Genomic DNA, 15,420 nt, shown 5'->3' with positions numbered 1-15,420 from the left:
TCATCTTTGGAGTCAACCTTCAGAATCCAAGAATCTGAGGAATCCAAACAGTGAGTGTATACGAGGGTTGCCTTTTAAGTTTTTACAAAAAGTGAAACAGAAACGAACAAGTTCGAAACAAAGTGTTTTATTGCTTTTCGAAATATTCGCCCTTAAGGTCTATACATTTTTGCATACGCTCAAACCAATTCTGGAAACATTTTTTCCACTCTGAAGCTGATATCGTAGAAGCATGGTTTTGAAAGTCTTCAACAGCTTCTTGAGGTGATGAAAATCGTATGATCAGAATCATACAAATATATCCAAGTTTCGTCTCCTGTAACAATGTTACACCATAAAGAGAACTAAAAAATCCTCCAGAAGTAATATAATTGTAAACAGTCTAGCAGAACAGTGTCTAACAATCGTTTTCTGATCCGTTCATGTATCGCGTAACGAGACGTCGTTAAAGATGCTCGAATTTCCGCTCCGAACGCAAACGTTGACAAAGGAACGGTGGCTTTGAATTGCGAATAATTTAAAGCGTAACAGTTCGAGGCGATAATTAATGCAAAGGCAAGGTGGTAGGATGGTTTGGTGTTTGACGCCTGCTTCGACTCCCTCAACTGTTATCAAATGCCCAGGCATTGTTTCAGGACCTGTTTATTTATCCCGATCCTTTAACAATGCCGCGTTTCCCCAACGGGAATCGTTCGAGGGTAGAAATCGGCGTGCTTCGTTGATTACACCGACCTTTCCCTCTCTCTCTCTCGTTCTTCGTTTTCATCTGAACCTTTGTTTGTCTTTTTCGTGTTGGTTCCACTCACGAGCCTGTCCTGTTTCCTCTTTGGTTTTCGCGCGATCCTCGGTCTTTCAACGTTGCCCCTCGCTTGTCCTACGGGTCTGGAACGTCCTCTCTTCGGCTCGACGTTTCATTTCGATTTTACAAACTTCCCTGTGAAGTGTCAAACGGTTGTCGATTGGATCCGCTGCACCTTACCTTCCTCGACCTTTCTTCCTCTTTTTCTTTCGTTTCGTGAAACTTCGCTCGATTTCCTTCCGAGGGAAAATTGGAGGAAAAATCCTGTGGACGGACGCGGACTGTTATACGCCTTTTCTTTTAGGAAAAATTAAGAAATGATTGTAGGAAATTTCGAGCTTCAGTAACCTGTAAAATTCATATTATTGGTCTAGAATCTTAATAGAATGCTAAATAAATTTATTACATAGATTAAACTGTTAATTAAATTTATTATTGCGGTTAGACAGTTGCCTTAGTCAGACTAGGTAGCTACAGAGATTTATTATTTACAATAGTTACAATAGTTATAATACTTAAAATAGCTTATAATAGTTCAACTAATATTTAGATTAGACAGCCAGTTTTTATTTGATATTTATTATCAATGGAATTAATTTATACAGATATACTGTTCAAACAACATAGTATTTAGACAGATTGATCACGTAGATGAATTTACTAATCCACAGAGTTCCAAACATTCTGTACCCTCAGTCAAAGTTCCGTTTCTAATCACACCAATCCAAACTCTCGCGTCAGAATCTTCGTCAGCAAAACAGTTGTTCCTCGCAAATTAAATATTCAACGATTCGTCGAATAAACCGTTGAAAGCGTTGTTTTTTCGAAGCTCGGCTCGAACAATGGTTGCTTCGAGTGGGGTACAAAGTACCGCAGAAACTAGATAGCGGTTGGATGTGCTCTAACCGTGTCTCGTCCTTGATGTTTCTGGCTTCTGTTTACACAACACAGTGCCAGACTGCCAAATGAACCCGTGAGGTTTCCTGGATGCAAAGGATTCCCTTGGCAAACGTCGAGTCGGACCAGGAAACGACGCACGGTACGAACAAGTGGGATGGGGTGTTCTTAATAAATGCAAAAGAAACTGCGATAGGCGAACGGGTTGCTGCTATCAGATGCACGTTATTCGACGCGATTCCGTCGATTCCGCATGCATATTTAAAACCGTGGCTACGTCGCAAGTTCGTTTTTATTACCGAACTATGAGCTCGGGCTGGAAAGTTGGGAACTCGCTCGGGACCGGCTGAACACATCGCGAGTAACGCGATGGTGTCTCATAGTTGATTTAAAATCCTATTATTTGGTAAAGTTCCGCGCTTTGTCTCCCTGTAAACGTCTCAATTGGGACCGACAGTCAGGAAGTTTCGAAGCTGTAGCTGCGTTGTTAATTCTCATCACCAGAGTGGGAGAACACGGTTGCTCGAATGCAAATTCGTACGTGGAAAATTGACAAACTGCAAGGTTCACGCTAGGTGTATTTTTGAGCTCCTCGAGAACGCACTCGAAATTCGTCTCAATTCACCTGAACCAGTACCCTGCCCTCTGTTGCTGTAATACCTTGAAACGGTCTTGCAAAGTTTATGCTGCATGTTTCTTTGTCGGGCGCAATCATTCGACCGTGGAAAAATTGCTGCTACCATGGAAATTTATTTTGGGAATTTTATTTTAGTTTCGCTGAGTAATGCTGCTGGATGCATGTGGCTTTGCTTTGAAGGACGTTTTGGTACTATAAGGTTTGGACAGGCTTTGGGTATTTTTTAAATAAACTGCTTAGAAAATAAATGTTCTTAAAATTTATTATTTGACGAAATTATACTGTGAGAATTATGGGATGGTATTTTATAAGACTAGCACATTATTTTACTTGTATCTTATATGTAACATATGTGTAATACATGTGTGTTATTTTATATGTATGTTATGTTTAATATGAGTGCATTATTTTATATATATGTTTCATGTGGAACAAGTGTGTTATTCTACATGTGTTATATATGCGATGCATGTGTGTTATTTTACATGTATTATACATGCAATACATGTGTGTTATTTCACATGTGTAGTACATGCAATATATGTGTGTTACTTTACATGTGTTATACATGCAGTATATGTGTGTTATTTTACATGTATGTTACATGTAGTACAAGTGTGTTATTATACATGTGTTATACATGCAATACATGTGTGTTATTTCACATGTGTTATACATGCAATACATGTGTGTTATTTTACATGTGTTATACATGCAATACATGTGTGTTATTTCACATGTATTATACATGCAACACATGTGTGTTATTTTACATGTGTTATACATGCAGTACATATGTGTTACCTTACATGTATATCATATGTAATATAACTGTATTATCTTGCATGTATTTTACATATCATAAAAAATACAACAAAAGTATCAGAGTCGTATAAGGAACTGATTACGAAACGAAACACCAAAAAACCAATAAAGAGCGAAGAAATTAGGATGTACAGGAAGTTAAATGAATAATTGGAGAAATGTTAACGAAGAACCGGATCGTGTCGGAACAAAGTGGACCAAAGGCATAGCGCCAAGAGGACAACGAACGGAGAAAATAAAAATAAGAAAAAAGAAAGAACTGCAAGCAAGTTTTCCAATCTTACAACTCCGAGCGAAATTGAACTCACGAAGTCGAATCACGCAACACACTGTGCCACATAACGGACAGAGCCTATTCTATTTCCTATCTTATATCCCTCGTATATATTTTTCGCGATGGCCGCTGGCGTAGCCGATATCCCCATTCAACGTCGCTAAAACAGCCGAGGAAAAGTTTCACCACGTTTCTCGTCTCGTCTTCTACGATCATGCTATTTCTATTTTCTTCTCTTTCTTTAAACATTCCATGAGAGTTCCTTATCGGACCAGTCGGCCCATAACGGTTATTATTTTTATGGGTGTTTCGTCGTTCAGTTACTTCAATTTTCACGAACCCCATCATCTGTCCTGTACGAGATGTTTCGGGGTTGAGAACGTTGCTGTAAAGAATGGAGATGGGAATTGTTTTGATGGTGGTGTAATACAAATTTTCGAGTACTGAAACATACACATATGTCATTTTCGTTACATGTGTTTAGGACCAAACGTCCACATATGTCATTTTCAATAGATGCATCTGAAACCAAACATCCACATATGTGACTTTCGACTGATGAATTCAAAACCATCATCCACATATGTCATTTTTATTAAATGCATCTGAAACCAAACATCCACATATGTGACTTTCGACTGATGAATTCAAAACCATCATCCACATATGTGATTTTTAATTAATGAATTACGGAACCATCATCCACATATGTGATTTTTAATTGATGAATTCAAAACCATCATCCACATATGTCATTTTTATTAGATGCATCTAGAACCAAACATTCACATATGTGATTTTCGATTGACAAATTTAGAACCAAACATCTACATACGTGATTTTCATTCAATACATTTAAAAGCAAATATCCTCATATGTGAGTTTTGTTTGACGAATTAAAAACCATCAACCACATACGTGACCTTCCGTCGAAAACGAAAGATCTACATATATGCAGATGTTCCCAAAGAAGTTAAACTATTAACGACTTAAAACAAGCGTAAATCACTAAGTCCAAGAAAATCAGTAGAACATCAAACACAGTTAAACAACTACGAAGTAATTTTCACTGAAAGGACCCTGCCGGTGCGTCCCCGTACGATCTCTTTAATCAGGTGGCTGCATTTTTCTTCTGGTAAGTGGCGATTCTCTTATCTGACCTCCCTCAAACTATTCTCCGCGCTGTTCGCTCGGTTCTACAGTTTGGTGCCAAGCAACGCAGTAACCACCGGTACGATCCTTCGTCGCTTGTTCTGCCAGAGTTCAGTGCTTTCGAGGTAGGGAAAGAGACGGAGATACGATAGTAAGAAAAGGAAAGAACGATAGGAACGACTCGGGGGCAGAACAGTAAAGGGAGCAGAGAAAACTAGGGTTTCAAAGAAGCAGGAGTGGAACGAGCATAGAATGGGAGGGACGCGCTAGCAGCAACTTTATTTAGCCACCAGTGTAAACTTTCTCCCGGTAAAGAAATGTTACAAACACCAAGTGCTTAAAGATACGTCGAGGAAAGGATGAACGATGTACCACCGGTGAGATAGAAAACTGGAGACTGGGATTCTCGGAATCTTGCGAAAAGTTATGTCTGCAAAATTTTGGTCGAATTCGCTGAAAATGTGACAATAAAATTCGTCGTACAAATTCAATGACGTGTGGAGTCGATCATACATGTTCAATGGCATGTGGAGTTGATCATACATGTTCAATGACATGTGGAGTTGATCATACATGTTCAATGACATGTGGAGTTGATCATACATATTAAATAGACATGTGGAGTTGATCATACACATTAAATAGGCATGTGGAGTTGATCATGCATGTTCAATGACATGTGGAGTTGATCATACATGTTCAATGACATGTGGAGTTGATCATACATATTAAATAGACATGTGGAGTTGATCATACACATTAAATAGGCATGTGGAGTTGATCATGCATGTTCAATGACATGTGGAGTTGATCATACACATTAAATAGACATGTGGAGTTGATCATACATATTTAATGACATGTGGAGTTGATCATACATGTTCAATGACATGTGGAGTTGATCATACACATTAAATAGACATGTGGAGTTGATCATACATATTTAATGACATGTGGAGTTGATCACACCTGTTCAATGACAGGTGGAGTTGATCACACATGTTCAATGACATGTGGAGTTGATCATACATATTAAATAGACATGTGGAGTTGATCATACACATTAAATAGACATGTGAAGTTGATCATACATGTTCAATGACATGTGGAGATGATCATACATATTCAATGACATGTGAAGTTGATCATACATGTTAACTAGACATATGGAGAGTTTTATCAAAATATGGAATCAGACATATAGAAGATATAATAGTTTAAAGTTAATAAAAATACAGCTCCAAAGATGTTTTCTCTGAGCTTGAACCTTGAGGGTCTAAGAATTTAAGGACCTTCAGAGTAGAAACACTACGATCTAAAAATTGAAGAACTCCAAATTCCAAATGAATACGTCACCTCTTGATATATCTACATTCTAGGATGCATAACCTATTCAAGTCACCATTAAATCCAGCATGAACCCACAGACAACTCGCAATTCTTCTCGGGTTAGCACATGACGTTACACCACTCCATAAAGTAGATTCCGGGTGTTACATCTCTCAGTCACCTCTCGGGTGCAATTACCACGCAGCGATGTTAATCAAACTTCGCGCAACATCTGCAACATCACGAAAATGCAACATGGACGTTTCCCTGCAAGTTTCCGCGTGCGATTCGCGTCTTTCGTTTCCTTTCTTCGCTCTGGAATAAAGTCCGGGGTCGAGGTAACGAACAACGTAACCGAATAACGATCCAGATAGCGCAGAGAGATCGTCGCGAAGTTGGACTATCTCGACCGGTCACGAGCTTCTTTTATCGGTACAGTGAACGGCGGAATATTCATTGCCTTTAGACGAGAACGCAGTTTCCTCTGCTCTTTAATTCTCCGTCTCCTTCTTTAGTCTTGTTCGCGTATCTACCATTCGACCGCCCTCCAAGCTCGTTGAGCGGAATTAACTGACACGGAACGAGTAACTTCGGGGATGAATCAAGCGCGTGAGAAGCATAAATTAACAGACAGGGGCCGTGAACGAGTTTAACTAGTTCCAAACACTTTTTGCCGTGTGATTGTTACGTTCTATCGTCGCGGTCAACGCTGAGTTTCTATCACATTGATGCGAGGGGCGGAAGGCATCGTTTCGATTTTGGGAGGGGTACTCTTTATGGGGGTTTTACTTGAAGCATAATATTCTATGCATGTTTTCTTTAGCATCAATTTATGTATTTTAAATTTTTATTGTGAAGGAGGTTATCATTCTAAATTTTAGAGGATTAAATTGTTTATCGTAAAATTTCTGTTATTTGTCAATTTTTATTTTTTAATGAAATTTGAAGACTTAGAAACTTGCTAACTTTCGAACTGACGAGTTATGAATTTTTAATTTTGTTACACTTGTAAATTTAGTAAATTAAGTTGAAGTTTGTCCTTCACCATTTATACTCAAAATTGCATTATATTATATATTATCTGAATCATTGCCATTAAGGGTTAAATACATTCACACACATGTTCACCACTTTTTATCGAGTATCCTGACGTTCGAAATAATTCATAAAAATCAATAACTGCATTCGCCCATAAAAATAAATCATATCTGTTGAACGTAGAAATGATTGACTTTTACAAAGCTCCCACAGGAACATGCTCATAATAATCATGCAAGCAAAATACTCGAACCGATTTACAGTATCCAATTAAGATGCTTTCCCGGACATATCGACGACGAAAGCGGCAGAAACGTGGAATTCGATGCAATTTTGGAATCGTAGTTGATTCTGATAGTCAATTCGGAACATCCTCGAGCGATCGTCCATAGTTGAGCGGAATTAGAACGCTTCGAAGCATACTTCGATAAAAGTTTACCCTTCCTCCTTCAGTTTCCAGCATCGTTTCGCAATAAATGGACCGATGCGCGTGTAATGAAACTATGACCGGTTCTCTGCGTTAGAATAGTTTGAGCGCCTCAAATTCGATAACAAGCCATTCTCGATACATTCGTTTCTTTTCGGAAAAGTATTCCTTTAACAATTTTCACTTCTGGTCTGTTAAATATGAAGTGTAACTGTGAATAGTTGAAGCAGAATATTTGATGTAAAAATACTGTGGCAGTAAAAATATCGTAGTAAAAATACTGAGACTACGAAACTAAGGAAAAAAGGCAGATATGTTAGTCTCATGCTGTTGTAATTTTATTCGTTGTATCTTAAAAAATTGTACACTTTATTTTTCCAACCTAACTTGTTAAGCTAACTGGTCTTGCTGGTCAATTTTTCCTAAAGACATATACTTTAACATTTTTACAAAAATTCTTTAGAGCAAAGAGGTGCTCTCATGGTGTCTAAACTTGATGTTACCTTTTATTTACCTGTAATGTACTTTTATGGAATCTGTTAATACTCTTCAATAAAAGGTGGTGAAGGCAGAAAAGTGCGAATAAAAAGATATGAAAATAATCATTCAACTGAAACGTTAGCGAGTGAGCCAGTAGAGTGAGCCACTATAGTGGCTCTATGCAATCTACCTAACCTAACCTAACCGCCAAAGCCGCTATAATGACTCACTTAAGACCTTAAAAGCCTACTTCAAACTAACTAATTATATCATTATGTACTAAAATAATTTGCCTACACGCAGCTTATTTCAGATACCAAGAGTCACGCGTTAAAAATCTTAAACAGTTTGGCAGTAAGTGGTATCTGGACCTCCTCCGGTAATAGCGAGCCAAGAATTCCGGTGGATCGCGATTGGAGGCGAATGAAAATCGAGTAACCTTTCGAGAAAAGAGGATCGATGCTCGAAAATAATACCGGAACCTCGGTAACGATGGTAACAACGTGCCGGGCGCAAAATATAGTACACCAGATACTAGCCGGCCGTATTTGATCTACGGATCTGAAACTCTGCCAGCTGGATGAACTTACATCGAAATGAATTGGAGATTGAGTACGCTTCGCAAGGAATTTCGCTAGAGCCGCGCCGAACTGCCGGCTGCTCCTTCATGAATTTCATCAGTACCTTACGAGCTTCATAAATTCCCCAACAATCTCTAAATCGTTCGGCAACGGGGCGTTATTTGTTTCGAAACTTCGATTCGAACGGCCGTATACGCTGCTCGCGCAATCACGCCAAATTATTTCTTCCTCGGAATCGTATCTGGACTCGAAACCGCTCGTTACTCATCTTGCATCTCTGTGAAATTATCATTTTTTTCTCAAGTACTCACTGAACTGTATTTCGTCTTGGATAATATTTCAGGAGATTCTAATCGCATAATACACCTATTGCACCTAACTGTGAGTTAAAGAAAGTTATTCGAGAATATCTCGTTAACAAGCAGTTTTACGATAAAAATGGTTATTAAAAAATTTGTAGCTTAGGAAATTCTCTATAAAAAAGGTCGTACAAGTTTTTTTGTAGGAGCTACTATTTGTGCATGCAATGGCTTATTATGTCAATCCTCATGTGGAGTAGTCACAACCTCTAATGTGGATTGATTCGTGACTTTGTGAGTGTTGTGGCTAATATTACGCACTCTGTACTCATCATTCCATATGGTCTAAACGAAGTGAGTACAAAAAGTATCACCCACAACTGACCAGTATTTTATAAAAATGGGTTTGAAGATTTTATTACGTCTACGTGCTACATGATGTACGTGCAGCACATGATACCCAGAACTTACTGTTGCGATACCTACTGCTGTAATAGAGAGCAATGTAATTCCCCGAAAAAAATAAGTAAAAAATATAAAATTTCTGAAGCCATTTACTTTAATCTTTACCAAAATTGCAAGGTTCCTATTGTTCAAATGAAAATATAATTTTAACGTTTGAAACAAAAAGCTAGTTAAGAGTTGCTTCACAAAGTGACCATATTTTGTCTAACTTCCCATCGTCGAAACAATAAAGTTATATGAGTTTCGATCGATTTCGAAACAATGTCTTTTCACGGACGCAGTTACCCAACCCAGTCGATCAGAATCGCGGAAACCTTGTTTCTTTTGATCCGATAGGATCCGTGGCTCGATCACCGATTTCCCGATGCTTATTTTCCGTTCATAGGACGAAAAAGATAGAGGCAGCGAACTACGAAACCTCTGCACGAGGCACGCCCATCCATGACCCGGTCCTTTGAGGAGTATTCGAGCTTTGATCACCGATTGCTCGTTCTGACTCTGATTGTTTCACAGTCCTTGTTCGTTTCGTTCCGAACGACCAACTGCTCCAAGTCTTTTTCGTCATGTCTGATCTTTGGGTGGAACTTTTTGCTGCGGAAGGCGACGCTGTTAATTCTTCTTTATGTACGTGGGGTAAGCTTTTCTGGGAAGCAAAGTTATCCTTGATCGTGTGTGGTTTGAAGGTTTTTTGTGGATATGGAGATTTGAGGAATTTGGGTAAAAATTTAGAGATTTAGAGTTTGGAAGAAAATTTGGAGATTTTGAAACTTCTGGATTTGACAATTAAATCTGTACTTTTAGGAATTTGTGATTTTGGTGATCTAAAAGTTTTAGAATTTGGTGATTGGTAGAATTGAAGACTTTATGGATTTGAGAATTGCACGATACCAAAATATAAATTAGCATATGTAAAATTTAAAAAAATCCCAACTTTGTCGTGATCCCTATCGATTCAGAAATCCACAAGTAACGTAAGAAGAACTTGTCAAACTTACATCGTAAATAACCTTACAAAGTAACGCGTAACATCTGCTATTTTATATCCTTGAAGTTCTCCCAATTTACCCAGTAACACCCTGAACAAACATCGTGTCAGAAGTTAGTCATTCGCAGACTACATCTGGCTAGAAGTCCGTTATAAGGCAGCCATATAAAAAGCGTGGTTGGGTAAGCGCAAGCTTGAAAAATCAGACCGTTAAATTGACAAATCGAGCGTAGCTGGAGCGCATCATCCGAAGTCTTGTAAACAGGCAGCACTAATGAAGCATCCTCACGGGAACAGAGGGCGTGGATTTTTCGCTCATCGGCTATGTGGATGATCAAAACTCGGCTCCGTGGAGAGGCAATGCGGGGCAAATATGAATACGTTGCCGCTGACGGGATGGCAGTCTGGTCGAGAATTAAAATTACCCTGGAGAATGCTCAGGCTACGGCTTAGGTAGGCCTTCTCTCTTTCCTCGCATTCCCCTATTATTTGCCGGCTAGAGTAAACCGTTTCCCTCTTTCGCCGCGTGTGTGCGCATTTACATGCCACTCTGCCTCCCGGTCCCTTTTCTCATCCTTTTTTCTCGCGTACACCTGTTCGCTGTTACATGTTTATCCGCTTTTCCACCCTCTCTATCGCTCGTTCACCTACAGCCACAACGGGATACCACCACACCCGGCTCCCTTTGTTTCATCTTGCTGGCCGAAAACAGCGAGCCCGCGGCTGATAAACCCCGCCAGAATTGTCCAGGGACTCCAACCAATTGCACGAGTTTTAATTTCCTACGGCACACCTGCAATGCCGCCAGCGGACAACTTATTGCGGACGAACGTGTCGCCAGCGTGATTTACTCGCGGATCGCTTGATGCCCGTTTGATTGCTCGAATTAGAAGAACTTGGGTACAAATGTTGTTACAACGTCGCCGAGCATACTCTCTTTGGAAGTCTCGAACTTCACCAAACTTCACACTCTAATATTTTTCTTTTCTTATTGTCATTGTTCCTAGACTCTAAAAACAATCATAACTCTACTTACAGCCACGAACTTAATCGAGTAAGAACCATTACTTGAATTTTTAAAAGTTTGGATAGATATAAACTTCTAGGTTTGCAAAAATACTGCCTTTTAGCTAGGTTGTGGCAATAATTATCGATTTATATAGAAATCGAGTTATATTCCATTAAGGTTCTACCATTTGAACTATTCTACTTAATGGACTGAGAAGTTTATTTTCCAAAAGTTTGGACAGGTATAAGTTTTTAACTTTCCAAAAATACTGAACGCTTTCAGCAGTAATGGAAGGTGACAGTAATTGTATGGACAGTGGAAATCTTCACACGTTAAAAATCGACACCCGAATGTGTACAAAAAGATCGCATCCCCAAAAAAGGTGAACGTTGGTGAAAAAGTAATCTGAAATCACGGGGACGAGTAGGATGTCTCAATTTCTTGTGAAAAAGAATTCCACGAGGGACCGCAAGCATTCGGTGCATGAAGAAATGCAGCGAGTTCCTCTGGTGAGCGAGGGTGTGGGAGGGGGTGAGAAAGAGGTACACAGACAGAAGAAGCGAGACAATCAATCGTTGCAGCTTGCCAGCTAGACAAGGGTCGGAGGGCATTTTACACGGCGCTACCGGGAACAGTGGTGAAAAAAGGAAAACGAAGAAGCGAACATTCGCTCGGGCGACAGCCTTCGTAATCCGTGAAAACCGCGAGACGAAGCGGTAAAACGAGAAATTTTCGTTGTCCTGCCGGCTGGACGTAACCGTACTTACGCGAATACGAATTAGGATAGGGCAGAGAGTCTGGACAAAAGCGGAGGCGCTTGCGCTAAAAGCGCCTAACGGAGGGGGTGGTCGTCGAACGAGGGGTGGAAGAGCAAGGCCAAACGGAGAGGGTGGAGGGGCTGTTGGAAGCTTCTGCGGGAAACGGAGAATCTGCGATAGTCAGTGCAATTCGCGACGCGACGACCTTCGTTCTCGCGATCCGCGCTCGGAGCTGCGAGCGGAACATTCACGTGTCGAGGATTTCCTCGGAGTGTGTGACGAATCCAGGAATGGCACTCCTCGATTTGTATCTTCCGTGCTAGTGACAAGTTGCGGGATAATTCGGCCGTGCGCGTTTCAACCCCTAACGAGACAATCTGTTCGCGAATGAAAGACGCGGATGCATTCTGGGCACGAGGATTTTCGGAGGAAGTTGCAAAATGTGTCGCGTGTGGTCGATAGACGTGAACCAGTAACGACAGAACGGAAGATAACAACGTCACCCTTTGCCAGCCACGCTGATTTCCGCTCCCTGCGCTCGTTCGCGAGCACAAACGGTGGTCGTTAGTTTTTTGTGATCGCCGCTACCCTCTCGTATGGCATGCCGTTGTATGCCCCGTTCCGCCGCAGGCCGTCGACGAAATTGAAAATTATGCAAACATAATTTTCATCGCGCCGCCCGCTCGCGCCCCGCAGCCACACACATCCTGTGCGCGCGTTGTTCCGCAAAGCTCACTGTCATCGGATAACTACAAGTAAATGTTTTGCATCGGCTATTTGCACCTTAACCCTTTCAAGTTTTCGGATACTGATTATTTTCACGCGTATTTTTTATTCGGACGGTGACAGGTGGTGCATTTGTAACGTATGCATTTACTATGCACATGGGGTGCGCTTATACCGGTGATACTCGTGACGTACAAATGCATTTATGACGCACTCGAAATGTATTCATTCGCACTCACTATAAATTTTTAACATACGATAAACTCTTGACAGACTGATACCAGCGTGATGTACTCGTAAAACACTCGTGTCACACTCACGATACGTTCGTGACGCGTTCGCGATACACACTTTGCACAGTCATGACACACGCGTGACGTATTCATAAAGCTTTCCTGATACACTGGTGTCGCACTCGTGACGCATTCGCGATACACCCCTGACACGTTCGTGATTCGATCGTGACTTATTTATGATACGTTCGTGATGTGTTTGTTATGTATTCATGACGCACTCGTGACGCATTTGAGTTATTTTTGACGTACTCGTGATATATGCTTGATATATTCGTAACAAACGCGTGATGCATTTATGACATATTGTTGATGCACTTATGATACATTCGTGATGTATTTATGATACATATGTGACACACTCGTGGTTCACTCGTGAGACACTCGCGATACACTGCTAAGACACTCGTGATACACATATAACATATTCGTGATACGTTTATAATATATTTGTGACGCATTTTAGATTGATATGTGACGCACTCGTGATTCATGTGTGATGCATTTGTAATTCATATGTGACGCACTTGTAATTCACATGTGATGCATTTGTAATTCACATGTGTCGCACTTGTAATTCACATGTGACGCACTCGTGATTCATACGTGACGCACTCATGATTCATACGTGACGCACTTGTGGTTCATATGTGACACACTTGTGATTCCTAGCGCACTTTTAATTTACTCGTGACGCACACATGAGACGTTCGTGACGCACTCATGACGCACGCTCGACATACTAATGACACATTCGTAGTTCAAATGTAATAAACTAAGGGAGTAAGAGTTTTATGTTACTTAAAATATTATGCAGTATGGAATTTGCAATATTGTTCGGTTAATACGTTTATATGAAATTTTTCAGCTACATGGATACAAAAAACAATTAAGACTTATGTCATTCGAAACCACTTCCTTATCGTGAATATCTTGTTAAATAAAAAGTTTGTTAAACACGTCACTGAGCAAAAATTTACTTACTGTCACGCTACTTCATTAACGAAAATTTATAAATGTCTATCATAGCAATCGATCAACGATTGATCTTATCAACATCCACATATTATATAACATCTGACAAACATAATGAAATAATACATTAATACTTAATATGTGCTGTGAGAGATATACTTAATGTATCACAAAATACAAGTAACCTAATATACTACGCACACGTGTACTCGAGCAAATTAAACGTGCCACTACAATTTGCACCATCAATCACTAATTACAGAATAAACATAACTCGTAACTCAAACATATTTGAAGACTGTAGCAGAGAATATACCGAGAGAAGGGGTTGTAATCTTATTATTTGACGTTTCTGTATCGCGATCTTCCGTCCTTATCTGCAGCAACTCCAGCCCGATAAGTACATCTCAGAATTTCGTTGGAAGGCCGATCTGACGGGGCGGGCGATAACGATCTAAAAGCTTTTACAACAATTATGAATGTAGGGAAGTTCTGAGCGGGGTCGAAAGTCAGTTTATGTCCCGTCGTTGACCCCCTCCCTTCGTTCACCGGAGCTTTTCTTAAGCTCGTTACTGCAGGAGGAACGAAGCAATTATCGGGCTCCGGTGTTTCGCCATAATGTTTATTTCGATCTCGAGTCCCCGGCCGTTTGTGTGCTCGGGAAAATCTGTGCTGTCGTTAAATGATTTTTAATCGCGGCCCCCATTAAACGGAGTGCATCAAAATTACATGAATATTTACGCCGCGGCGGCCGGCGAAATTGCGTTTTAAGCGATTCACCGGCGCCGTCGTTCCGCGAGAAAATTGCATGTTAAATATTTCGCGCGTAACGCGAGGCGGTTCGTAAGCCGCGTAACGAACGATTAATTAACACCGACGAGAAGTCGGTTAATCGAGCGATTTCGGGGCTGTCGCGAACTTTCGGAAGATCGACGAAGACGAAGAGGACCGCGCTGGCAGATTTCGAGCTGATGACCTGCAGTTTTTGACACGACCTACGTGCATACGTTATTAACGCGCGGTTCGTGGAAGCTGTGTCGCATGAATATGAATTGCCGCCACGCTAATGCAACGCCGTGAGGAACGTATGTCCTTGTCGTGATTAGATAATTTATGGGAAGCCTGCGCTCCCGTCACGTGGCTGCTTGCCACTGGCACACTAAAAACCCGGGTGAGTACTGATCGATGCGTGCTTTGATGTTGTCAATCTTTCTGTTCCAAATATAACCATTAACTGTTCTCGCATTTTATGAAAACTGATTTATTCATGAAGAATTTCAAAGTATTTTATCAGATTTGCTGTTTTTAATTTCTTTGCACTCGAAGATATTTAGGCAGGTAATTCGAAAAATTTCTAGTTGTAAATTTCGGTGAATATTTTTTTATGTTTCGCTGTTTATTGTCGTTCATTTGATTGTCTTCATGTATAGTATTACATATGCAATTATATACGTGTATAGTATAATATTAC

At 40.3% G+C, this 15,420-nt stretch overlaps 1 protein-coding gene across 4 annotated transcripts in view; it reads left to right on the top strand.

The window, feature by feature from the left end:
* LOC100877900 (uncharacterized) overlaps window positions 1-15,420 on the top strand; it is a 487,744-nt gene that overhangs the window by 129,915 nt on the left and 342,409 nt on the right. For 2 of the 4 annotated variants that reach the window (XM_076538519.1, XM_076538518.1), the window contains exon 1: window positions 13,510-15,120. The exons of 1 other annotated variant lie outside the window; for it this stretch is intronic. The gene's annotated coding sequence lies outside the window, so the exon portion shown is untranslated. Of the gene's footprint in view, window positions 1-12,152; window positions 12,711-13,509; window positions 15,121-15,420 lie in introns of those variants that run through there. One more of the 4 variants, XM_076538520.1, reaches the window with a different exon arrangement.

The sequence above is a fragment of the Megachile rotundata genome, chromosome 12, assembly GCF_050947335.1.
Source record: "Megachile rotundata isolate GNS110a chromosome 12, iyMegRotu1, whole genome shotgun sequence".
Classification (NCBI taxonomy): domain Eukaryota; kingdom Metazoa; phylum Arthropoda; class Insecta; order Hymenoptera; family Megachilidae; genus Megachile; species Megachile rotundata.
Note: the sequence above shows the minus strand (reverse complement) of the source record. Positions and strands in the feature narration are given on the sequence as shown.